Here is a 26,906-nt window from a genome sequence, read left to right as displayed (position 1 = left end):
CCCCAAGGGTGTTAATTCTCACAAACATTTCTACCTACAACTCCGAATATCAACATCAACCTAAGTAAACCAAAACCAACATTGTATCATTGCCAAACAGCGATAAGTTGAACCAGCAACATCACAAAGTCAAACATTAGTACAACATAACATTTCATTTCATGATGACTGTTGGATGAAGAAATCAGCTCCATTTTCAACATCATCAGTTTTGGTGCTTCCACTTTGCGCCATTAGTATTCTGTACACTCTCTTAGAGCAAACCTCTCCTAATCTTCTGTTATCTCCGACCAACCCTTCGGTTATCAAATTCGCAAGTAAAAATTCTTTCTCATGTTCCTACAAAACGTATCATTTTATTCCCCATATGATCAACACACGTAATTATGTCCCTTTTTATTAAACATAGCTTAGACTTGAAGCACGAAGATAAAACTTAATACTCACGGATTTAATTGGATCCATGTAAGCACTCAAGAGAGACTTCATGGTTGGATATTTCTTCCATATTGCCACAGCAAATCGAGGTTGTACCTTTGGGATGGCTACTAACGCTTTTAACCTAAAACAAAACAAAACTCACATTCATTTCATAGTGGTTGCATTTGACCCGTTTATACACAAATGGGTCAATCTCTAACAGGTATAATGGTTTAAGCTAAATGCTTTAATTAAAAAAGAAACTGATCAGATCCATCGGGTTAAAAGCTTTCAAGCCAATTTTTCAAAAGCTTCAAATTTTATCATAATAATACAATTGTCATTTAAATTATTAAGTAGTTATAAAATTTCTTAAAAGAAAAATAATAAAGTGTTTGTGGTCAGCACAACCCGACCGTTTGACACACGAAAACAAAATGAATCATGCAGTAAACGTCACAAGCTGAGCTTTTTGGTTGTGCAAAAACAAATGAATTCTAATAGCTGTGGTTTTCGAAAAGGAAAAAGGTAAAATCTTAGAAAATAATACAACTTATAATGCAAACAACTTCTTACCAAGTGCTCTTTTTTATTAGAGCTCGGTCAGTAGCATCTTTGGAAATAAGGGTACCATTAGCATTGACAGATAGCCGAGTAAGCTTCTTTCTGCAATTTTGGTTATTACTCCAAGGTTATAAGAAAATCAAACCATTTGATGTAATGAAAATAATTAAACTACTGAAATGGTACACAAAAAAAATACAAAACCAACAGCACATGCCATTAGCTATATATTTCAAGATTTATCTCAATAATCAGTTTTCTTAATACAAAAAAGGGTTACCTAAACTGGCATGAGGCGAGGCTGCAAGTAAGACCAACAACATGTTCTGCTAATTCAGCTTCATCCATACATAATCTTGAATGTACTCCAACAAAATGTGTAGTAAGTTTTGCCAGAAGCTGTAAAATGTAAAAAGGTTACTTTTAACTAATAACTTGCATATGCTAATTAAAGATTGATCAATGTTAGGGCAAACGATATAACCTTTTCGACAGGTGGACGACTCCATCCACTATGATTCACAGGATTTTTGTAATGCTCTTGTTCTCTACCAAAATGTAAAAGGGAGAAAATCAATATCCCTACCAATATATGATAGATCATATATACCCAGTCTAAACTTGAAGTATCAGATATAATTATATACCCAATTTAAATGGAATTTTAGTTTATGACCCTTTTACCCCTATAATTTCTTAACCTATCAAATTCTCCCTAGTTATGATTATATACAGAAAAGAAAGGTGTTGTAAATATTTTACAAAATGAATGAGTTATGTAGTTGATAAATCTATTCAATTGACGAATATTTTGTTACAAACGTAATAAAATATTTTATAAGGTTAAGCATGTGTCAGTTTTTATGAAATTGGTGAATCTTGTATTTTAAAAAAAAAAATGTAAATGGGTAAAGATAAGGTTAAAATGAGCAAATGAAAATTTATAGTTTTAGGAAAACAAGGGTAAAATGGTCATTTCTTGAAAATGAGCAAAGCTGATATTTTAACTAGTTTTATATAGCATACATGATACATTAACTAGTTTTTACAAATGTAGTAATAAAATAATAGCTAATCAATGTAATAGCATAGGTTTTAAAATCACATTTTATTGAGGCGTATTATAAAAATTAACCTCTTATTGATGTAAGCAAGAAGCCGATTGGTGAGATAGCAAAGTGTATGAGACGGATATATGGATTTAACACGAGAGATGTGATCCATAAAACGAAACCCATTATCATCAGCTGCCAGGTGGCAAAACTCATCTGCCTCAAAAACAAGTAACACGTATGGGATGTGGGTCCCACGAGTCAACCCCTGCAACATAATTAAATGCACTTAAGTTGTTAATAATTTTTAAAACCAAGGTCATAACAACATAATAAAGAAATGCAATGATTGAACATAAACATTAGACGAACAAGGTTTTGTTGTTTGTGTTGGTTCGTTAAGAAAATTAACATCTTCGTGTTCATTTTTGTTCGTTTCTTAACAGTATAAATGAATGGTAAAACTAGTCTAATGTGAAGAACAATGTGCTGGGACTAAAAATTTATTAAAATTAGACTAAGTTGTAACAGGCCAAAAATTGTAAATAAATATATTAACAAACGTAAACGAAGGAACATAAACAAATGTAAACGAATGAACATAAATGAAATTATAAGAACAAAACTTCACAAATGAGGCATGTGTTCATGTTCGTTTGTTTAACTAAACGAACAAAATCTTTTGTTCATGTACACAAAATCTTTTGTTCATGTGTGTTAGTTTATTAAATAAACAAGCTTTCTGCCAAACAAACTGTTCACTGAATGTTTGGTTCATTTACAGGCCTTAGCTTAAATAGTGTTTTTTACCTGCACTATGTTTTCTGGAACAGACATGGTCCAAATAATTGATCTTTCAACAGGATTTGAAGTAATTTGAAATTGAATACCTTTTTCAGCCAACCTTGTAAGCAGTTGTCCTAAACTAAGGGATAAGAACATGATTACATACCAGAAATTAAATAATATTACATAAAGAAAATGTCAATAATGAATATTACCTCCAATTGATCCTTGTTCAACTACTTTAGTGTCGATTTTTGCCACAATGGACTGTTGAGCAAATTTTCCTTTTTCCCATCTTTCGATTTCTTTTTGTGTTTTTTTCATCTCTGCTGCTTGTGCCTTCAGAGCTATTTTCTCCAACTTTTCTTGCTTCAATTTGTATATGTATACATACATTAATATATTTATAAATTTAGACATTTAGAGCAAATTATTGATGTCTACTTTTTATGACTAAACCTGGGGCTGTAAACGAGCCAAGCCGAGCTAAGCCAGGATGAGCTCGTGCTTGGCTTGAGCCCAAAGTTTAACAAGTTGGCTCAGCTCAGATATTTTGGAAAGCTGAAAAGTCGAGCTCGTGCTCGTGCTTGGCATGTAAATGGCCCGAGCCAGCTCATGGCTAGTTAATGTTTTTACTTTTTTATTTTTTACACATATTGATATATAAATAACAAATAATAATAATAATAATTTTTTAATTTGTAATATTATATGTATTACTTTTGTCCCCCCCACCCCCATTTTTGAAATGATGTAGAGGCAATTCAAAACTTGGGGTTTTATTTTTTTTATATTATTATTACCACACACACATATTACACCGGAAGCAGCCTCTCTATCCCTATGGGGTAGAGGTAAGGCTGTCTACATCTTACCCTCCTCAGACCCTAACATAGCTTTGCTATTGGTGGGATATACTGAGTACGATGATGATGATGATGATGATGATGACATATTGATACAACCCCACTTATAGTTTATCCTAGAAAGAAGAAACAGGTTGACCTAGCTGCATATTTGGAGCAGCTACAGTGGATATTCGGTCACATCTGGGACCCATTCAAACCTAGTTGGAAGGATTTAAATTACAGAGGGGATTTTCAGCAAGTTAGGAAAAGATTTAAATTGGAGAAAGTAGTTTCAACAATTTAGGAAATGAGTTAAACGGGTTGGAGCTGTCTCGGTAATTTAAGGAGTGATTTCATCATTCCCTGCACTAGAAATAAGCTGTCTTCGTTCTTTGTTTTTCATTCATTCAAAAAATAATATCATTGTGTGTTTTTCCTTGGAGGCCTTGGCCATCTCGAATCCGGCCTGCTTGTAATCATTTCTTTTAGTAATCAAAACCTTTGATTTTCAGTTCTTATCATTAGTTCCATTGCCGGGAAACTATGGCACCTAGTACCCGTAGTAACCCGAATGGCAATGCATCTCTAGACCTAATTGCTGCCCAATTAGCTGCTATAGCATCCTGACTTGAGTACCTCAAGGAAGATGTGGCCGCTCTTAAGTCTCAAGCGCACACGAAAGATCAATTCAGTGGAGCATCAGGACGTTTTGAAGATGGAGGGTCATCAAGGCGGCACATCGCCCTTCCACAAAAGTTTTGCTCCCAGCTTTCAACGGGGGTGATCCGAGAGGATAGATTCTTAAAGCCGAAAAATATTTTCGGTATTATAATGTTCTAGAAGAAGAAAAGATTGATGTTGCATCTATGTACCTAGAGGGGGACGCTGTAGATCTGTTCTCCTGTACTCCTTCCTGGTTATCTATACAGGAGATGTCTTTTTGGGAGGAGTTTGTACATGTATTACAAAAGAATTTTGGTCCGGCTGAATTCTAAAACCCAGATGAATACCTTTGTAGTATAAAACAAACCGGCACCGTACAAGAGTACCGACGGGAGTTCGCGAAACGTTCAGCACGGGTAACGAACTGGCCTCAACACTGCCTATTGGGGGTGTTTCTTAACGGGCTCAAACAAGAATTGAAGACTGATGTTCGTATAAAGAGCCAAGAACGGTTTATAAGGCCATGAGTTTAGCTTTAGAGTATGAGTCAAAGCTGGGTAGTACTCGATTAGGAAAGGGTATTAGTTGGTCCCCATCCACCAGATCCTATACAACCGAAACCAAATTCTCTGCTCCGGTAGTAACCCCAAATTCGTTTCCCACAACAGCCCCTCAAAGGCCTCCCACCCGCATCTCTGAAGCTAAAAGACATAACAAGATCTTAAAGGGGGGATGTTTCAGATGCTGGGACAAGTATAGTCCAGGTCACCACTGTAAAGCCGGTAATTTAAAACTATTTGAAACAACAAATGCAATCGAAGACCAACCTGCAGTTGAAGAACCCGGCAATACGCCTGAAGAACGAACTAGCTGAAATCAGTCTTCATGCGATTTTTGGTAAGTCCCACATTACTACTATGAAACTTCATGGTACCCTTTTCACAACAGAGGTACTTATTCTAATTGATAGTGGTACCCTTTGGTCCGTGAACTCAAATTAGCCACCGAAGTTGTAACGCCTTTTGGGGTACAAATTGGGAATGGGGATGTGATTAGATGTAACCATATATGCAGGGATGTTTCACTCCAATTGACTGGCATCATGATAACCTAAGACCCTCCTTTTCTATTGGAGGAATAGATTTGATACTGGGAATTCAATGGTTAGCTACTTTGAACACCGTTCAAACTAGAACGAAATGTTCCTGATTTTTACATTGAATGGTCTGAAATATAAATTGCACGGGATCACTTCTGGCCCACAAAAATCAGCTAGCTTCCAACACTTGGCCACTGAAACCACAACTAATCCCAAGATTCCAACTCCATTGCAGCCCTTGATCACTAAGTACTATATTCGAAGAACCCCAATCCCTTCCACCATTCTGATCCACTTATCACTTGATTTCCTTACAACCCAACTCATCCCCCCCCCCCCCCCCAAAAAAAAAAGAACCATATTGTTAGCCATATTCCCAAAAATCAGAGATCAAGAAACAAGTGGAACAATTGTTAAGTGCGGGGTTTATTCAGCCAAGTAACAGTCCATTGTCGAGCCCCGTCATCTTGGTTAAAAAAGACAAGTCTTGGAGGATGTGTGTCGATTACCGTGCTTTAAACAAGATTACAGTGGCAGACAAGTACCCCATTCCTAATATTGAGGAACTTCTTGATGAATTGAACAGTGCACAAACATTCTCTAAGCTTAATTTACGTTCGGTGTATTATCAAATTCGGGTCAATGTGCAAGACATAGCACAGACGGCCTTAAGAACTCATTCAGGGCATTACAAATTCAAGGTTAGGCCGTTCAGCTTAACTAACGCCCCTTCCACATTTCAGGCTGTAAACCTTTTTCGGCCATGTTTACTTCGGTTTATTATGGTTTTCTTTGATGATATATTGATCTACAGTCCTACAATGGACCAACATGTTTTGTACCTCGAGCAAGCACTGGAATTACTCCATCATCACCAGTTTTTTGCCAAATTGACTAAGTGTGGTTTTGGTTAAATCAGGTTTTGTTTTTAGGGCATGTTATTTCTTCAGATGGGTCCACATTGACCAAGAAAAGATTACAGCAGTTCAATCGTGGCCTATTCCACATAATGTGAAAGAAGTTCGAGGATTTTTGGGTCTCTCACGGGGTATTACCATAGATCTGTTCGCCACTACGGTCTAATTGCTAGACCCCTCACGGCTCTAACAAAAAAGATGGATTTGTATGGTCAAACGATGCCTTGTGTTCCTTCAGCAGGTTAATGCAGGCCCTATTATCAGCATTGGTTCTCAAATTACCAGATCTCACAACCCTTTACGGTGGAGTGTGATGCCTCATCGGACGGTGTCGGTGCTATTCTTACTCAGGATGATCATCCGGTTGCTTATTTTAGCAAGGGATTCTCATCGTCAAATCGGTTAAAATCAGCATACGATCGAGAATTACTTGCTCTGGTCTTGGCTATCCAAAAATGGAGCCATTGCCTATTGGGTCATCATTTTTTCATCCGAGCAGACCACTACACACTTAAGTTTCTGTTGGAACAAAGGATTACAACCACCGAACAGCAGCATCTTCAATTAAAATTGATGCCTTATGATTTTGCTATCATTCATTGAGCTGGGAGAGAGAATTGTGGTGCTGATGCATTATCCTGACGTCCTCATTCTCACGAACTTTTAACTCTCATGGTCCCATTATGCCCAGAAGAGTTATACATGTTGGGTTAAAGGTTGATCCTTACACCAGTGGCATCCTAAAACAATTGGCTACTGATCCGTCTTCGTGTCCCGGGTTTTTATTGGTGGGACAAACTTTACTATACAATGGCAGAGTGGTTATTCCAGTTGTTTCTACTCTTCGAGATTCTATTCTCTATGAAGCTCATGCCACCCCGATTGCTGGTCATGAGGGGGTTTTTAAAGACACTAAAAGGTGTTGCCCCACAATTCTTTTGGCCACACTTAGAACAAGATGTTCGAACTTATGTTCAACAGTGTTTGATTTGCCAAAAGATCAAGTACGAGACCCTCTCCCCAGCCGGTTTACTTTAGCCACTACCGATTCCGAGACAAATTTGGGAAGACCTATCATTGGATTTCATTGTGGGGTTACCGAAGTCCAACCGTTTTGATACTATCCTAGTGGTTGTTGATCGACTAAGCAAATATGCTCACTTTTTGCCTCTGTCACCCATTTACAGCTAAAGGAGTGGCAGCTGCTTTTTGCAAAGAAATTGTGAGGTTACATGGGATTCCCCATTCCATTGTGTATTGGACCGAGAAGCTATCTTCCTTGGCAATTTCTGACAGGAGCTGTTCCGTTCGAGTCAGACCAAATTACGCTTGAGCACTAGTTATCATCCTCAAACTGACGGTCAAACAGAAGTGCTCAATCGATGTTTGGAGGCATATCTTCGTTGTTTTGCTCAAGAACCTACTAAATGGAGCTTTTTTTATCTTGGGCCAAGTATTCCTACAGCACCGGCTACCACAAGCCACGGGTACAACACCATTTTCGGTTGTTTATGTTCGTGAACCCCTACGCTCCTTCCATACGTAGCCGGTGAGAATATGAATGCAGAGCTGGAACACCAATTGATAGATCGGGACAATATGCTAAAAGTCTTGCGCAACAACCTTAAGAAAGCCTAGAATCGTATGAAGAACCAAGCCAACTCTAAACGGCAGGAACTCTCGTTTCAGGTTGTTGATCAGGTCTTTCTCAAAATCCAGCCGTACAGACAGAAAAGTTTGGCTAAACATCAATGCGAAAAACTTTCTCCTAGATTCTTTGGACCTTATCCCATCAAACTGCTTATCATTCCAGTTGCTTATGAGCTTGAGTTACCTCCTTATGCTCGCATCCATCCAGTTTTCCATGTATCCATGCTTAAACCAGCTAGAGGCCAACTCACATCAGCCCCGCTTCCTCCCTTGTCGATCACTAATGACTGGGAAATGGACCTACAAACCCAACTCAGTGACAGGAAGCCGGCGAGCCGGTTTTGGAATTACTGATTTCTTGGTGTAATAAACCCGTAGAGGAAGCAACTTGGGAGAATTATGACATGTTGGCAGCTCAATTTCCTTCCTTTCGCCTTGAGGACAAGGCGTTTTACCGGGCCGGAAGTAATGATACAACCCCACTTAAAGTTTATTTTAGAAAAAAGAAGCGGCTGACACAGCTCCAGTGGGTATTCGGTCACATCTGGGACCCATTCAAACCTAGCTGGAATGATTTAAACTACAGAGGGGATTTTCAACAAGTTAGGAAAGGATTTAAATTAGAGAAAGTAGTTTCAACAATTTAGGAAATGAGTTAAATGGGTTGGAGCTGTCTCAGTAATTTAAGGAGTGATTTCAGCATTCCCTGCACTAGAAATAAGCTATCCTCGTTCTTTGTTTTTCATTCATTAAAAAATAATACCATTGTGTGTTTTTCCTTGGAGACCTTGGCCATCTCGAATCTGGCCTGCTTGTAATCATTTCTTTTAGTAATCAAAACCTTTGATTTTCAGTTCCTATCACATTTATATAAACTTGGGTTTTAATTTAAACAAGCCAAACGAGTGAGCCAACGAGCCCATTAAGGAGCAAGCCATGAACCAACAAGCCCGTAACGAGAAAGCCACAAGCCAACAAGCCCGCTAACGAGCAAGCCACAAGCCAAGCCTACTTTGGCTCGCGTGGCTCATTTAAAAACAAGGTTTTTTGAGTGAACTTCGAGTGAGCCAAGAGCTTTTTAAAAATCCCTAGCTAAAACACATACCTCTTTTTGTTGTTTCCTCTCATTCATCAAACGAGCCTTTTCTTCCTTTGTGTTTCTTGCACCAGCACCTTTTTTCTTATTTGCAATACCCGTAGTTTTATCTTTTGTACCAATATTTTTACTTGCTAGAGGCAAAATATCATCTTTTCAGAATGATCAAAAACCGGATTACTTTTACTTGTCAGATGCATAATATCATCCTCTTCAGAATTATCAGATACCTGAATAACAACACATCAGCCCTCCACAAACTCAATACATTTCATATATACATATATAGACATACAAAATTAGAGAGTACCTGTGGATAATCATCTTGTAGCATAGGTGGAAAAGAATAACTGTCTGCACATATGTCTTGAATTAGTATTTACTGATGACTAAAAGAGATTCTACAAGCCAAACCATAATTCCTCACTTACATAAAAAAGAAAAAAAGAAACTGCACTAACCATTTAATATTAAGGATTCTGAGCATGAAGAAGGCTTTTCAAAACCGTTTTCCACTTCTGGAGTAACTGATTTTGACTGGTTTAGTTTTGCAGGAGAGTTCCCAAACCCGTCAGATTCATCGTCAGATTCCAAGCATATCAATCCTGAAACGACATTTTGGATAATGATAATTAAAGCAAGATAAAACTTGTAAATAACAAAAAGGCTTCCAGATGTAAGTCAGATAGAATGATTAGATTATCTTTTACAATTGAAAAAAAAAACAAATGAAGATTCATTAGTGTATTGAATATTTGTGTACTTATATGTAAATATTTGCATCAAACATCATATGTACAGATGGCAGTTTGAGACTATTGCGTTCTGCTTTAGCGCTTTATACAATCATCCATCATAATAATTCAACGTAAATTTCAACTTCACTCTTTTCACCCAATCAATTACGTTTCTTTATTGCTAATGTTAGATTATCATGCACGAAGCTTAAAGATTCAATTTAATGCACATGTATTGCAATACAACGATACATGATACCATATAATTGCAGATATAAGTTTAGAAAAAGATTCCACAAATGCATATACTATACATAACATTCTTGCATCTCCAATCAACCTCTATGGCCCGCTCTATATATCAGAAAATGTCCCCACTCCTAAAAAGATCATCACTCTTCACATGATACAAACTAGTATAGCCAAAATGCAGGTTAACGGTGACGATTTCAACTGATTCATATAATAACAGTTTGATTCGGATTATACTGACATTAATGATAACATGTCAAACGGGCATATAGCGGGTCAAATGGGTCGAAGAAGTTATACAAAAGTTAATGATAAGCCCACACAAAATGCCCCAACCGTCTTCGCATATTTAAAAAGCTGGTTATTGTTAAAAGTACTTTTATTACTTAATACTTATACATTGAGTGTGTAAACTTCAACCAACTAATCCCCAATTAGTTGCTGTTTGGTCAAAATTATATATAAAATTTGGTGCGAAAAATCCCAATCCCACGAGCACCTAACAAGGAGTAACAAATAAATAGTCATACCAGGGCGATTACATCGGACAATTGGAAGCATGGTGGTCTCGGGTTCGTCATCGGAGATTATGAAAACGGTGGCGGTGGCTTTTTGCTTCTTGGATTGAGACGGAAGTGGGGTTGTTTCGTCGTCGGAGATTATGTTTACCACCCTCGGCATTTCCCAAATCTTTATATTAAAGTCTTTACTTATGTCTTTAGGTTTTTCATTTATAACAATGCCTCCGAATCAGTCAATGTTAAATGCCACTTTACTGGTGCATAGTTTGTCAAATAACCCCTAAATTTGAAAAAGAATCGGTTAACGGTAGGATTGTAAACGAACCGAATACCTCTTAGACCTATCCTAATAAAGCTAGTTTCTTGTTACAAACACTAATGACTTAGCCTCTTAACTGGGTTTTTATAGATCGGCGTCTTGCGGTTACAACCTGTATAAATTAATTCATAGAAAACCACCCTAACTAGTTTCCAAACCTTTTTGTTCAGACCACCCTTTCTATAAGTAAATCATGCATTTTACCAATTGATTACCAAGTCCACCCTTTCTATAGGTAAATCACGCATTTTACCAATTGATTACCAAGTTTACTATTACCCGTTAAGGATTTACAAATTGTATACTACACGCTAAGGAATTAAGCTCTAAGTTAATGGGCATAAATATAACCTAGAACTTGAGCATATCTAGCTACCATAACTTATGTGAAAGAATAATTTGAATCACACAACCTGGCAATACAAGAAACAATCACACGCAAGCATATACATCATAGGATTATTGTAACAAAACTGCTAAAATCATCATACTCAGTCACACCAAACATTCAATAATATCAACAAAGTCTTAGATTTATCATATCCAAATAGTTATAAAGACTTTAATATGGACATAATGAAAGAAAACAAACAAAACAAAGAAGGAATCATACTTTGATGAGCTAGAAAGATAAAAACAACAAACAAAGATAAAACCTGATTGAACTATGGTAATAGATTCGTAGTCCACATATGTGATCTTCAAACTTTCTGGGGTAATCTCGATCCTCCTTAGCGTTAACAGCCCCTTCCAGTCATCCAAAACACCTAAACACCGCTAAAAGTCGAACTTCGGATTAGGGATGAGCAAACGGTAGGTACCGGCACCAAATCAGGTACGGTCGGTACTAATTTGGTACCGGTGTTTTGAGGTTTTGGGACGGGTAAAGTGCCGATAATGGTATGGTTCAGTACGGTACAGCCATTTTCCTAAATTTTTGTTTTCATTACTAATATATATAAGAATATACATCTTTTAAGCATTAAATAATTTCCAAAAATATATCTTTTATTATATTATTTAGTTCAAATAACTATTTATTATGTTAACTAGCTTTAGAGCCTGCATCACATACGGGATGATCCAAATTATAAAATTAAAGTAAAGCAAATAATTATATAACGTATATGAAAAAATGTATTTTATCTATGCTTGTATCTATACTATGTGTACATAATTAATTTTATTTATATCACAAAATAATTTTTTTAAATGAAGTTAATAAAAAAATGCAAATGCAGAAATGTACCCAAGAACACTCTTTCTATTGAAAATTTCATTATCAGAGTCATATATGTATAATTGAAAGAATTTTGGTTATTAAACAATTTCGGAAATAAAACTTATCATAAATAGTAATTCTAATCACTCAGTCTAAATACAGAATAAGTGTTACTTTTATTGATATTTATCAATTTACCACCCATCGAAGTAAATGAGAACATTAAATTGTAACGACGGATTTTATTCAAGAACTATGTTTTTCTGAGCTATATCATGAAAAATATTTTGATAAGTTTCAAGGAGCTTCTCGACTTTGTCATAATAACAACATAAAAAATAACATGTTAATTCATTCAACTAGGTTAGAACCCATGTGACACCCGGGTTGGTCAAAAATATAATAAAACAAAATAAAAAAAACATATATATACATAATAAGATAGATAATGGGTTCATATTATTTAAACAATTATACTACTTTAAGTAAACATATAAATTACAATTCTCTAAATATTTCCTTAACTTTGGTTTATAGCCATCGCAACATATGTATCGAAAAATTTTAATTTATATCAATTAAATTTTAGTAAAATTACTTACATTTAACTGTGATAAGGGCGATATAAAGTTGCATTATGATGTGCACACTGGTAAGATATTTGGGAGTGGTTCTTCTTTTTGTTATCACAAACTATTTTTTTTATCCTTCGGTTTTCCTTTAAGATAGCTAAACTTTAAAAGATATGTATAATAAAATAAAATAGTGATAGTAACATGGCAAGTTAAAAAAATGAAACTTACAATTTGTGCTCAATCTTTGTTGTGTAGAGACTAAATTTTCATTGATGATACCTATATAAAAAAATAAAAAATTAAAGACGATAATTTTACTAAATAAATAAATAACTATTATGTAATCAATATAAGAATAACAGTTTAGAAAAATATACCATCAGTAATATTAGATAGAGATATTCGCAAGGTAGTATTACTAAATGTAGAACACATCATCTCCTTAAAAATAATAAAAAATCCATAGTTCTTCGAAAACAATCAACTAAGAATAAAAGTAATTCAATCATTGCATATTCGAAGACATTTACTCGTTAATCTATTAAACATTGAATCTTATACTATATCAACTTGCTTTTTGGATATTTTAATGTGTGTTTTAAAGATAATATATATTTATTTAAATAATACTTATCAATAACTGATGACATACTTTGTTTTGTTTGCAATATTTCTCTAAGTAAAAATTGGTGTTATATAATGATCAAGAATTAGGGTTTCAATTGAAAGACAACGGATTACATATATATCAACTACGTGGATTAGATTACATGATTCGGATTAAATGAATCACATTAAGAAGATTGATCGGTTGAACCTGTGAATCGATTGGCTCCGATTGAGGATGTTAACCCGATTGAATCTGTGAATCTGATTACAAATGCTTGATAGTTACCTTGAATACTGATGAATTTCAATGTAATAGGTAGATAGTGATTTCTAGGGTTAGAACACGTGAATTGAGATGAAAACAATTCTGAATATAATAAGCATAGCAAGTTTGATTTTGAAATTGAATTAAAGTAATTAAAAATAATTAAGAAATACCATGTGGCACTTTGAAGAAATTTGGTGAAAATAAAAGGAGAATTTGATGGAAAACCCTTTGCCATGTGCCACTTTGAAGACTCCTTATTGATTTAAAATATTTTTAAGGGATAATTTTATAGAATAGTAACAAAGTTTTTCCACTGTTCTAATTAGGTGACTCAATTTTTTGTTTGTCTCAATTAAGTCACTTAAGTTTAATTTAATGTTCTAATCTTTGGTTTTTAACCCACATAGCAGGTTATCATGTCTTCTTTGGCATTTTTTCCCTTTTTTTCCCTGTTTTAAATATGCTCATCATCAAATGGCATTAGGATTTCAAATCAAAATAACATAACTGTGTTTTGAATACCTAAAAACCACCAGGTTCTTTACGGTTTAGGGTTGAACACGGAACGACTTTTCGATATAAATTGATAGCGTAAAGATTTTCTCATCTTTTTTGAACAAAGGTATGTAATTTAATCTTCAAGGTGGGTTAAAGATTTTAGGTACGCAAGTTGCTGGTTGGAATTTCATTCATACAAATAATCTTATCTTAATTCCGTTCTGAGGAGTACTTCATGCCGCCGGAACCAGTGACATCGCCGATGACGGTAACCGACGGAAAAAATTTGGAAGCTGCTATTTAGTAATTGAATGGTGACGGATTTCATGCATGACTTTTCTCAATCGTTTTCGAATAAATTGATTTTAAATCTTGGATTTTTCACCATCAATTTAGCAAAATTTTGATCAAAACTGATGTTATAGTCACAATTTTATGAACGATAGTGAGAACTTTGGTTAATAAATAGATTTATGCTTTAAAATCTTAATGTAATCACCATAGTTGGAAAGGAAAGGGGGTTGGGGGGGGGGGGATGCCAAGAAGACATGGTAACTTTTATGTAAGTTAAAAACCTAGGATTAGAACATTAAATTAAACTTAATGACTTAATTGAGACAAATAAAAAATGGAGTGACCTCATTAAAATGTTGAGGAAACTTTGTTACTATTTTATGAAATTATCCTTTTAAGGAAAAATATTGAGTTTTGAATTTAAAATAATTAAAAAATAATAGGAATTGTCATGTGGCACTTTGAAGACTTCTTGTTAACTATAAAAAAGGAAGGTTTTTTTTTGAAAATCCACTCTTTTATTATATAGGTAGATTTTGTGAATATTTTGCTTCATTTAAGCGTAGTATTGCATAACATGCTTCCCATACAACGTTCTGATCACCATTGAAGGAAATGTTAATGCTTACATAAATATTTCAAATTTGATAAAAGTTAGAAGTATTGATAGGTTTGGAGGTGTCATGTTAAAAGTGTTCGCAATCTTTTCTTAAATTTTAATAGTCGAGGACAAAATAGTCAATTTGCCAAACCCGAACCTTTTAATTATTTTCAAAATTGCCCTTGAAAATGATTTTGAAACTCGAATCATGTTTAAAATTCTAACTTTCATCCATTTGACATTTTAAAGTCAACACTTTGAACCGTAACAAATTTGATGATAAATCTATTTGCATTCTCAAACTTTTAAAAATACTTAGATTTTTCATTTTTGACCCGTAACAAATTTTGATCTAAATGTGGTTAACATGTACGAAACAATCTATTTACCAACTTTTGACCCATAAAAATCAAATTTAAGTCCATAAAAACCCGAAACAATCCTTGATAAAAAAAACTAAGAAATTAAATATGATAAACTTTGTTATGTCTGAAAGTGATTGGTATATACTATTCTTACATTTTAACATATATATAGTTTACTAAATTAACCGAAAATAAATGGATTGCTTATGCTTTATAAATTTATATGAATGTATGGTTTTCATTGTCTTTTGTTAGTGGGGATCTACTCCGATGCTTACTGGGGATAGACTCCTATGCTAAGTTAAGTGTCTTTGTTTGGTTTTATTTGTTATGTTGTGTTTAGTTGTTTGGCTGGTCTATGTGTGTGTAAGCTTCTTATTGGATGCACCCCCATGTAACAAAATGCTTGTAGTGCTGGAATGAAAAAAATCTGCTTTGTTCTAGTTCATTCTCTTTCCCTGTTTTGTGTAGAAAAATATCTTATTTTAATTCTTTTTTAAATATCCTTTATTTTCTTATTTATTTTTCACATATACAAGCTAAAACTACAGCTAATAGGGTGGAAGTTATATGTTTACGGTATAAATCCTCTAGTAGCATAGCAGATAGCTTCCATGCCCACCTGTCAAGAGTATTCTCGCCGAATTTACAATAATAATAATAATAATAATAATAATGATGATGATGATGATAGATAAATTGATTGATTTTAAAAAAAAATGGATCGACTTTTAAGCATATATTTATTATTTAATGATTAAAAAAATATTTTGTAAAATGAAAGCATATTCGAGTTTTGTTTTTATTTACAATCTTCTACACTATACACAATACAATATGTTAATGGTAACATTTGAAATTAGATTCTTTTCAATCTTTGACAAACATGGTTTGTTGTTAATTTTTAAATTTTACCAATTATTTTGGAATATATAGTAAAATAATATTTTAATATTTATTTTTACAAAAATGTATAGATATATAATATAAATAGAGTATAAAAGGAAAGTGAATAATTTTTTATTTATTGCATATATTAAGATTTTAGTTTTGGAGGGAAAATAATTGTGAGAATTAACCAAAAGATGACAAATATCTACAATTATTTTACTTTATTAGAATAGGTAGATTTCTATTTTTAGGTTTATTCCAGCCTCAAACGAAGAAACGATTGAAACACGAAGTAAATTAAAGAAATAGTGTATTAGTCAGCCTAACACGCCCCCATGTTTTAGTGACCACACCCCTATGGTCACCTTTTCAAAATAAGAAAAAATCTGATAGATCAAGCATGGGGTCGTGCCTCATGTACCACGCCCCCGTGATCCCCTTTCCAAGAAAAGACAAAACTCAGGCATCAAATCACGGGGTCGTGCCTTACCTACCACACCCCATGGTCACTCTACCCAAATAAGACAAAAATACAAGAATCTGGTAGCCAAAACACAGGGTCATGCCCCATGAACCACGTCCGTGCTGAGTCATGATACGTACGATCTTACATGCATTAATTGCACATGCAAAATGTTCCATGGGGTCGTGCCCATCCACCACGGGGGCGTGCCTATCTGTCCAGACAACTTATAAATAAGTTGCGTGTCTCTTGCATTGGGGGGGTGCTTGGAGAGGATTTGGACGAGCTTATCATTTAAAAACACTCACTTTACACTGAAGTTAAAGATCAATTGAAGAGGTTAAAGGCTTTTAGTATCCATCCATCATCATTGAATGAAGATTCATCAACAATTTGGTTAGCAAGATACTATCATACAATTTAAATATGACAATATCTAATTATTTATTTATTTCAAAATTTCATTCAAGTACACAAAGTTTAAAAAAATTACCAAAATAAAAATCGAACACAACTATCTTTTATTTCATTAACTAAGGTCTCTCTGAGTGTTTCTTCACCTTAGCTTCAAACCAAGTGATAATCCTGCAAATGCATACAAAATAATATAGATTTGTCAACACGAGATTGAATGAGAAAAGTCACCAGTTTTGATATAATAAAAATGTATAAGGAAAATGAGCACAACTGATATTATTAGTGTAAATCAATCAAACTATGAGAAAATAGTTGTGTCATTTTGGGTCGGAAAAAATTGACAAGAAAGATTGAAATCTTCTCAACCTCCTCGGAAAATGGCTAAGTATGGAACTCAAGCAAGCTTGGACCTTCGAGCACAACGTTTGCTACCTCGAGCATGATATCTTACTCGTGTAAGATTATCTTATGGAATTCTTGTAAGTGTTGAAAGCTTCGAGCAAGCTACGCTTCGTCGAGCAAGGATGTTCTTCATCAAGCACAGTTTGCTATCCGAACAAACACTTGATCTATCCAGCTTAAACCAAATTCTACGAGCATTCTGGTGGGTCGAGCATGGATGCAATAAAGGATGATCTCAATATGTTCTAAGTAAAGCTTCGAGCATGGTTCAATCTCACGCAAGTTTCAGTACCCGAGCATACTGGAGTTGTTCTCAGTAAACCCAAGGGAAGATTGAAGAGGTCTAGAAGAATATTTTGCTCGTGGGATTTATTCGAGCAAAGTTGGAGTAAGTCATGAAGATTGAAGTCTGCTGGAGTAGATTATTTTCTAATGAAAATATTCTAAGTAAAGTTTGCTTGAAGACATGTTTCGAGCATACTCAGTATAACAAGGTCTGCTCGACAAGGATATATCATACTCGAAGACATATTTTACACTTGTATTTGTTTTAAATGTATTATGTAATCATTAGGGCTTCTAGAAGGAACCGCTATGGGCCTATATAAACAATACTATGTTTACATCATAGGTAGGCGTGCATAAACAATTAATGAGAGACTAAGACCTCATTTATGCAAACCTAGCATAGTCTTCATTGAATACAAAACCCTAGACGTTCCATGCAAGCCCTATAAGCACTTCCATTGTTCTTGAGCGATTTATGTTAATATACTGGAATCTTTTGAGTATATTGCTAGTGTTTTTATGATCATACAGTTATTCTAATATCCTGATTATAATTGATTCCGCCAGGAATAATTAGTGGGTCTTCATATTTAGATTTTGTGTGTGTTCTTGTCAATTGTTTTACATGTAACACGAGATCTCGGTCCTGACATGTCAGTTGACCATTGCCTAGCGAATCGGGCTTTGGCTACTATGACAAGCAAATACAAATAAGGGTATTGGTTGGCCATTGCTTAGTGAATCGAGCTTTGGCTACTAAGACGGCGTATGATCATACTGACATACTAGACTTCTAATGGACCTCTCCGAAATACAATAAACAAACAGTTAAACAAATAGTAGTTAAATCATTCAACTGATAACACACAACACTCATAGTTTGCTAGTGTGAATAATATATAATTATGCAAATACGAATAGTACGCAAGTGTCCCTAAAATGTTTAAAAGCTATAAAATGTGGGGAATGACTTCTCACCTTGACGATTAAACGAATAACGGAGAGATAGAATAAACGAGCAAAGTTAACGGAATGATTGTTCTGATTCAACCAGACCTAAGACTTATACAAAATAAAATAGAGTCAAAACCGAGAAAATAGCCACTGGAATCAATCCAAATGGATGTATAGAATATAACTCCGGTTATGAGGTTTTTAGTAAATAAGCGAGCTAATACTGACCAGAATCCAAACAACGAGTCAGAAGTCAGGTTTTGGTCAGTACACTCAAAATCTCGAGTAAAACTAAAAGTCTTCTGGACCGAAAGTCGGTTCTGACCAGAAGTGATAGAAATCGATTGGTCAACTTTGTTAACCGATTTGCCCTTAAACGGGTCGGAGTCCAATAGACCCGTCAATTCCCCTCAATATCATAAATTGATTGAGGTTTATTGATCATTAAACAATAGAGAACAACTTTACAGAAGACAACTTACCCGAAAAGTGCTTAGATTGATGAGGAAACAGAGTCAAACACTGGGTAAACCCCCAAAGTCAACTTGAATACGCACAATCTTGAAGAAAATAATAAAGAACGAAGTGGAGAATGGGTTTTTCTTGAGAATGACGGCTGCTACAACATATATTAGGGTTTAGGGAAGAGGTTTGCAGGTTATTATGGCATTGTTTATATAGGAACAGGAAACTAATGTTAATTTTAGTCAAAAGACTCGTTTAAGCAACAATATCTTGTTTAATGAGCAAATCAACTGAAAATATTTTTGGTCTATTTTGATATAAAATTTAGAAAATTCATAATGATACTATTCTACATTATTTTTTATTACCAAGCTATGAAAATTTAAAATTTAAAAAGAAAAAGATTTTACCCACGTTTTTAAGTTAAGATTTTTAAAGTACACTTTAATTTTAAAACTTTTAAATTAAACAGTCGAGTTTTGACTGTTAAAGTAATTTTTTAAGGTAATTCTTAATGAAATTGCTTCAAAGGTTGATTTTGATGGTTAATTTAAAGGGCTTTACATGGTAAAAATCCCATTCGTTAAATTAATTATTCATTCGTCACTACAGGGCAACGAATGAGTGTTCATTCATTAAAACTTATACACATTCGTTATTCAATCACATTCTCTTCCGCTCACAACTAACGAACGAATGCTTATTTGTTATAATGTTAACAAATGAAAGAAAAATGAGAGGCTATTCGCTATATCATAACGAATGAGGGGTTATTCGTTAAGTAGTTTAACGAATGGACCATTCGTATGCATTGGTATGTGTGCTGAAAAGTGTACGAAGTACATAAACTCTAATGAATGAATGACAGTCCATTCGTCTACACTGTTTACCTTGAAAATCCCTCATCACAGCCAAACCCTTGCCAAATTTTCCTAGAAATTTTGTGTTCAAAATCACACTATTTCATCATAATCTTTGTGTTTCTAAGGTATAGATGAGCACTACAAAAGTTTTAATTTAATTTTTGATTGGATTTTAAGGGGTTTATACGGAAAAATCCTTAACGGACAGAAATTGGACTAATTGACATCTAAACTGAACATTAAAATCAGTTTTAGTGATGATAATGCATTATCGATAAGTCTTTGGTGATAATGAACCAATTTTTAACGTATATGGTTGAGTATTTAATGAATTCATAATTCAAATTGCATGGTTTGACTTTCTTGGTTCATCTCAATTTGGACTTTGACACTTATAGTCAAAGGATTGCATTCGTTTAATTCATTGGTTTATCGAGTAACGAATGAGTCCCATTCGTATACAGATGATAATGAATGACCCACATTCGTTGATGTTTTTCATGATGACCTCATTTATTGGTAAACCTAACAAATGAGTGTTGTAGGTTCCCAGCCGGATCAACACAGGATTATCTCGTAACACGATGGTGCGGAATCCCCTACGTATACGATACGAGTGTTTAGACGAGAGACACGTAAAGGAACACGTAACACGTAAGACAAAGGTTACTTTTCTATTAGAGGTGAAAACCCGAAACACCAAAACCTGCTATGCCTAACAAAACGAACAACCCCTCAAAACCTTACAAACTGACGGCGCAAGTTAGGTTATTATACTACGACAACTTCGCCTAACACCCTAGGCGAAGTTGTCCCTAACTTCGCCAGAAGCTAAGTTCACCAAAACCAAAAACAAAACTAACTAGTTTATCACGACAAACCAAACATCGTAATGATTACTGTAGATACGTTATACGAACATTTACGAGCCAAGATCTAGTCGCAAATCGATACGTTAAGTCGTGTTCATTCAATACGTTAATGGAGATCAATACATTAAGCCTGGAGAGAATCCAGCAACATAACATTACAGGGGATAAATATGGCACAGATCTCTATGCACATTCACTTGGGAAGGCCTATTTATAGGCAGTCCTTCTCATTCGTTAACATCACTAACGAATGAGGCTTCCCATAGCGAATGACCTCCCATTTGCTAAACATCCTTAGCGAATGGGCATTACTTTAACGAATGAGCCTCCATTCGTTACACAGTAGTAATGAATGAGCTCTTACATTAACGAATATGTCTAGCCTTTAAAGAATGAGGCCCATTCGCTAAACTTCCTTAGCGAATGTGCCTTTATACATTAATATAAAGACTAAACAACCCCTATCCTATTCGAACAGCTGCGGACACCAATTCCGTGCACTAACAAACTCCCCCTTGACCGTAGCTGTCGAATGCTTTCCAATACTTTAACGTCGAATACGTTAACCTTCAATACTTTAGCGACGAATACGTTAACGACCAATACATTAACGTCGAATACGTTAACAATGAATACGTTAAATTTGAATACTTCAACCGTTAATACTTTAACTGCATATCATCAGCCGTACATCCAACCTCCCCCTTGATTGATGATTCTCGGGCTTGTGCAATCAGACAAAATATAACTCTTTGTAAGGAAACCAACAACTTGTAGCTACTCGTGTTATATCTCCCCCTCAAACAAGTATGTCCAGGTGATCATTTCGATCATCCAGCTGGCATATGATATGGTTCAATCAAACGAATCAATTAGCAGCAAGTCATCGGCTATCTGTCGCACCGGTAAAGTACAAATGTCTTTACGTTTAACCTCGTCACACATCTTCATGAACCACCCAATCATTCCTCATCTTTCACATCGGTCTTCACTCTCTTGATAACGTCTATCCCAAAATATAACTCTTTGAAGCTTTTCGGCAACCAGTACGCTTGGATGCGCTAATGCTTTGGGCATGTGATACAGAGTTCCAACCTTCGTTAATCAATCCAGAACGATCATATTCTTCAATCAGATGACAAGACTCGTATATTCCTCAATCAGATCAACCATTCAAGAATTGTCCCCTTCAACATAAGCAATCCGCCGAATACTCGTAGCCAACATTGTTAGGATCAAAGTCCCTCAGAAAGAAGTAATCGGACAGACACTCATATCCCACATAGTCAGGTTTCAATCTTGAACAAATCAATCACCAATCGAAAAACAAACACAGTCTTGAACTCGGTCAAACATAGCTTTGCAAATATGAATTACCACCCGAATTGCAGTAATTTTCAAGAAATCCTTGCAAATGTAGGAAAGATACCAATCGTTTAAACTCTTTGAAAGTTTTATCTCCCCCTTTTCTTGCCAAATTAGGTAAGGTCTTGAACAATTCTTCAAATATATTCAATAAACGTCTCGTTAACTTAAGCGGTTACTCCCCCTCGGCCCCTCGATATACGTGAAAAGTCGGCCGGAAAATATGTCACCAAAATTTGCTAGAAGAGTATCCCGCAAATTTAAAATATCCCCGAAAAATTTCGTTTAAGAAAATTTTTCGAAAATATTTTTTTTTTTAACAATCCTCATTCGTTATCTCCTCTTTCGCTAGAACAATGTCACATACGTTAAACATCCATCCACATTCGTTACCCTTGAACGAATGGGTCTCATTCGTTAACTTATTAACGAATAGCCACATACATTAAGCCCTCATTCGTATGAACAGTACACGAATGAGTTTTCATTCGTTAAACACCTCATTCGTATGAACAGTGTACGAATGAAGTTCACATTCGTTAAATTCCAACGAATGTACTCATTCGTTAAGCCTCCGTAACGAATGAGTTTACATTAACGAATGGGTTGTTAGTCGCCGGAAAATTCTGTTAACCGCCGGAAAAACGGTTTACGTCACCGGAATCTGGAATTCAAGCTTCAACCATGGCGGAAATCATCAAATATTCACCAAATCAAGCAATTAATCCACCAGATTATCACTGAAGTCTCGGAATTTGATCAAGAACATGAATACATGATCAATTCCATCGTTCAAGCACTGAATCCGGTCTAATTCCGATCCAACCAAAACTTAAACATCAATGGCGGATTCTTTAATTCATCACTGTTAACCATCAAAATACATTACGTAACTTCGGATTCACATCAGGAACACAATTATATAATCAGATTCATCATTCAATCAATGAATTTGATCCAAATCCGATTAAAACCCGATGAACATGAAGAACACGAACTATTGCGTATCATGAGCAACCTCCGGCTCTGATACCAATTGTAGATACGTTATATGAACATTTATGAGCCAAGATCTAGTCGCAAGTCGATACGTTAAGTTGTGTTCATTCAATACGTTAATGGAGATCAATACATTAAGCCTGGAGAGAATCCGGCAGCATAACGGTACACAAACATAAATATGGCACAGATCTCTATGCACATTCACTCGGGAAGGCCTATTTATAGGCAGTCCTTCTCATTCGTTAACATCACTAACGAATGAGGCTTCCCATAGCGAATGACCTCCCATTCGCTAAACATCCTTAGCGAATGGGCATTACTTTAACGAATGAGCCTCCATTCGTTACACAGTAGTAACGAATGAGCTCTTACATTAACGAATATGTCTAGCCTTTAACGAATGAGGCTCATTCGCTAAACATCCTTAGCGAATGTGCCTTTATACATTAATATAAAGACTAAACAACCCATATCCTATTCGAACAGCTGCGGACACCAATTCCGTGCACTAACAATTACAGACACAATAAACTCGAGACAAATGAACTATTGCCACAATGCACCAACAGACTCTCCCTTGGCAGTAGCTTCATTTCTCTTACATCTTCGTCTCGTCATGTAATCCAAAAAGCCGTACCTTCCATCTTCAAGAATGTACACCTTGTCTCACACAAACTGAGACCACCTTATGATATTTCTTCGCTTCATCTTTCCACGCAGGAATATAAAAAATCTTCTTTTTGTTGAGTACCTGCAAATCAGCTTGAGACAAATTAACCAAGTGCATAGGATCATACACCCGTAAGATCTCCTGTTCATCTTGATCTTCCATCACGGCTTCAGCAGTTTGGCAATCAACATACCACCATTTAAGATCTTTTAACACATCTTGAGGCATAGTCTTCATTGGAACTTCTTTCATATAACGAATCGGTTTGTACTTCATCACCATCCAGGGCTTGCCATCAGCCCGCATTCCTCGATCTGTATCTTCAACCAACTTCCCCTTTTGAGGCTTCAACAACTCAAACTTTTTCTACTTAACAACTTCACTCCACACTATTTTACCCACCCAACTAGCAAAGTTTTCCCCACTCCTATTAATCAACCTTAAACGAGCCAAGTCCTTCACCGCACACTTAGGTAACGTATTGAATGATCTCAACTTCTTAGCAAAATACTGAATCCCATCATATCTTTTCACCACAAATACTTTTAGTTGATCATCATACAACCAACAGATAATACATTTTTTCGATTCAGCATACCCTTTAATATTATAACTCTTTTTGAACATCGTTGGTACCACTGACTTCTTTGTGTTGTTAAACCAATGAGCATATTCTTCTTTCCACCATGGCTGTTCCTCCCACTAAGAATCACCCGACATATTATCATCTTGACCCACACGTTCTTGACTTGGAATATCATGTTCAACACTATCATCAGGTATCTCACCTTCCTCTAAGCCACTGTCAATCTCAATCTGTTCACCAAGCTTTTCAATCTCACTAAGAGGCAACACATCTTCATCCATATCTTCCTCATCATCCACCACAACAGTTTCACCACTTGCACTGTCAGATGGATCAATAGCCTCATCATCCACCACAACCGTCTCACCACTTGCACTGCCAGATGGACCAGTAGACTCCCCCTGAGATGTGGAAGCTCCAAGAGTTTGTTCAGTTCTTGGCAGCTCACCACCTGCATCTTTCGAAGCATTGGGATCATCATCTCTGTCCTCTCTCCTCTTGGTTCTCAACTCATCCCCTTTGCAACTGGTCTCCCCCTGAGATGCTAAGAACTGTTTAAGCGTATCAAAAAGTTTACCATGCTCAATAAGAAGAGATGACTGAATTTGGTTCTCAGCCACTAGCCGTTGAATAGCTTGTGTCTGAATGAGATTAATTCTTGACTGCTCAGCCACGACACGTTCTAGAGCCGCTATCCGCTCTGAATCTGACAATGAAGCATCAAAAGCAAATGACATGTGAGAAATGTCTTGTGCATACGGCGGAGGGATACCTAGTGTCACTGGAGTTTCTAATGATGGTGGACTAGTGACCGGAGTAGGAATTGAAACAGTGGACCTAGTAGTCGCCATCACCGTAGATTTAACAAACATAGACACAACCTCAGACGGTGCAATAGTACGTTGTGGTAGAGACACAATCGCCGGCATAGACATCACAACCGTAGATGGAACACAAGATGGTGCTGATAAAGCCACCGTTTGACCACTAGATGTCACTGTGAATGGTTCGGATGAAGAGGGAGGTACTATAGACATACCAGATAACTGTGGAGGGGCAAATTGAACAACACTTGAGCTTTCACCAGCTCTAGCTCTCTTTGATCTTCGGACCAAGGCATACAACTCTTGTTCATAATCTGACTCACTATCATCCGAATCTTTCTTCCGTTTTCCTTGAATCCGCTCTTGTTTAACCAAAACTCTCTGGGCTTCAGCAGCTTCATCATTTGAAGAATCAGATAAAGTTTCCTCTGAATCCTCTCTTGAAGGTCGAGATTGACCAACTGAACCGACAATCAAAGAAGACGGTACCCCAGACACTGCGATTGAGGAAACCCGAACTTCAGAGGAAGTACCAAAAATACCTTGCACCCCCAAAGCAACATCAAGATCTATCCCCTCTGCTGCAGAGATTACAGGATCTATTACTGGATCATCCAGTAAGGGAGCATCTTGAACAGGATCAATAGGAACTGGAGCAAGATGAACCACGGGAGGTGGTTGTGGGATATCAGCTTGTGCCGGTGCAGGATCAGCAAATTCATCCTTTGGTGGAGCAATGAAGTTAGGATTTACAAGGTACCCAAATAAAGCAGTGTGTCGCGGACGACGTTCAGGATTACTTCGTGCGCTCAATGATCGACATTGAGCAAAAATTCTCTTGTTTATACATTCGACAAAAGAGATAGGACGACGTTGTGGCGGATTAGGAGCAACATGATTAAGAATCATCTGTAAAAATCTCGGATACATTAAGAACCGCTCCCTGTCAGCAGCCCTCCGCTGATGATCAATTTCGTAGAACACCATTTGACTGAAGCTAAATGGTTTATTATATGTCAGCGCAGTCATGGCAGATTGTATTGTCGCACCCATACCATCAGTTCCTGCTTTGCGGCCGGACATGCAAACAATCAACACATGCATCAAGAAACGCCATTGATCCAATAGAAATCCCTTTCGGCGTTGTGAGTCTTCCAATGGACCAGAGTATCCCATACGAAGAAATGCCCCATTCCTAAAAGAGGCTGAAAACTCAGTGGGGTCCTGAGTAGTTTCATCTCCAAACTGTAGAGCCTCCTGTATCTGATTTGCAGAAAACTGTACTTCCTGACGATTGACTGTAGCACGCATCACTGGAGGTTCCACTCGACAATCATATTCCACTGTGTTCCAAAAGTCTTTTATATTTGGTAAAGAGATCGGAAGAGTTGTAGTGATAGCATGAAAAATCCTTGATCGTATGAGAAACGTGATGATCTCTGAGTAATCTTCTACTCCACGAGCATCTGGGTCCAATGACACGTACAT

The 26,906-nt window shown here is 36.0% G+C and overlaps 1 pseudogene across 1 annotated transcript; it reads right to left on the bottom strand.

Moving 5' to 3' along the window:
- Nucleotides 1-40: 40 nt before the first annotated feature.
- On the bottom strand, nt 41-26,906 carry LOC143586067 (uncharacterized; annotated as a pseudogene). Its single transcript, XR_013144647.1, has 14 exons — nt 26,582-26,906; nt 26,347-26,482; nt 25,258-26,226; nt 9,557-9,762; nt 9,406-9,449; nt 9,105-9,325; nt 3,038-3,191; nt 2,847-2,956; nt 2,120-2,304; nt 1,469-1,532; nt 1,265-1,383; nt 997-1,086; nt 448-562; nt 41-339 (listed from the first exon to the last, which is right to left on the bottom strand). The product of XR_013144647.1 is annotated as an uncharacterized LOC143586067 (transcript).

Source organism: Bidens hawaiensis, unplaced genomic scaffold (assembly GCF_021521415.1).
Source record: "Bidens hawaiensis isolate Kalapana, Puna unplaced genomic scaffold, B.hawaiensis_p1.1 tig00034294_1, whole genome shotgun sequence".
Taxonomy (NCBI): domain Eukaryota; kingdom Viridiplantae; phylum Streptophyta; class Magnoliopsida; order Asterales; family Asteraceae; genus Bidens; species Bidens hawaiensis.
Note: the sequence above shows the minus strand (reverse complement) of the source record. Positions and strands in the feature narration are given on the sequence as shown.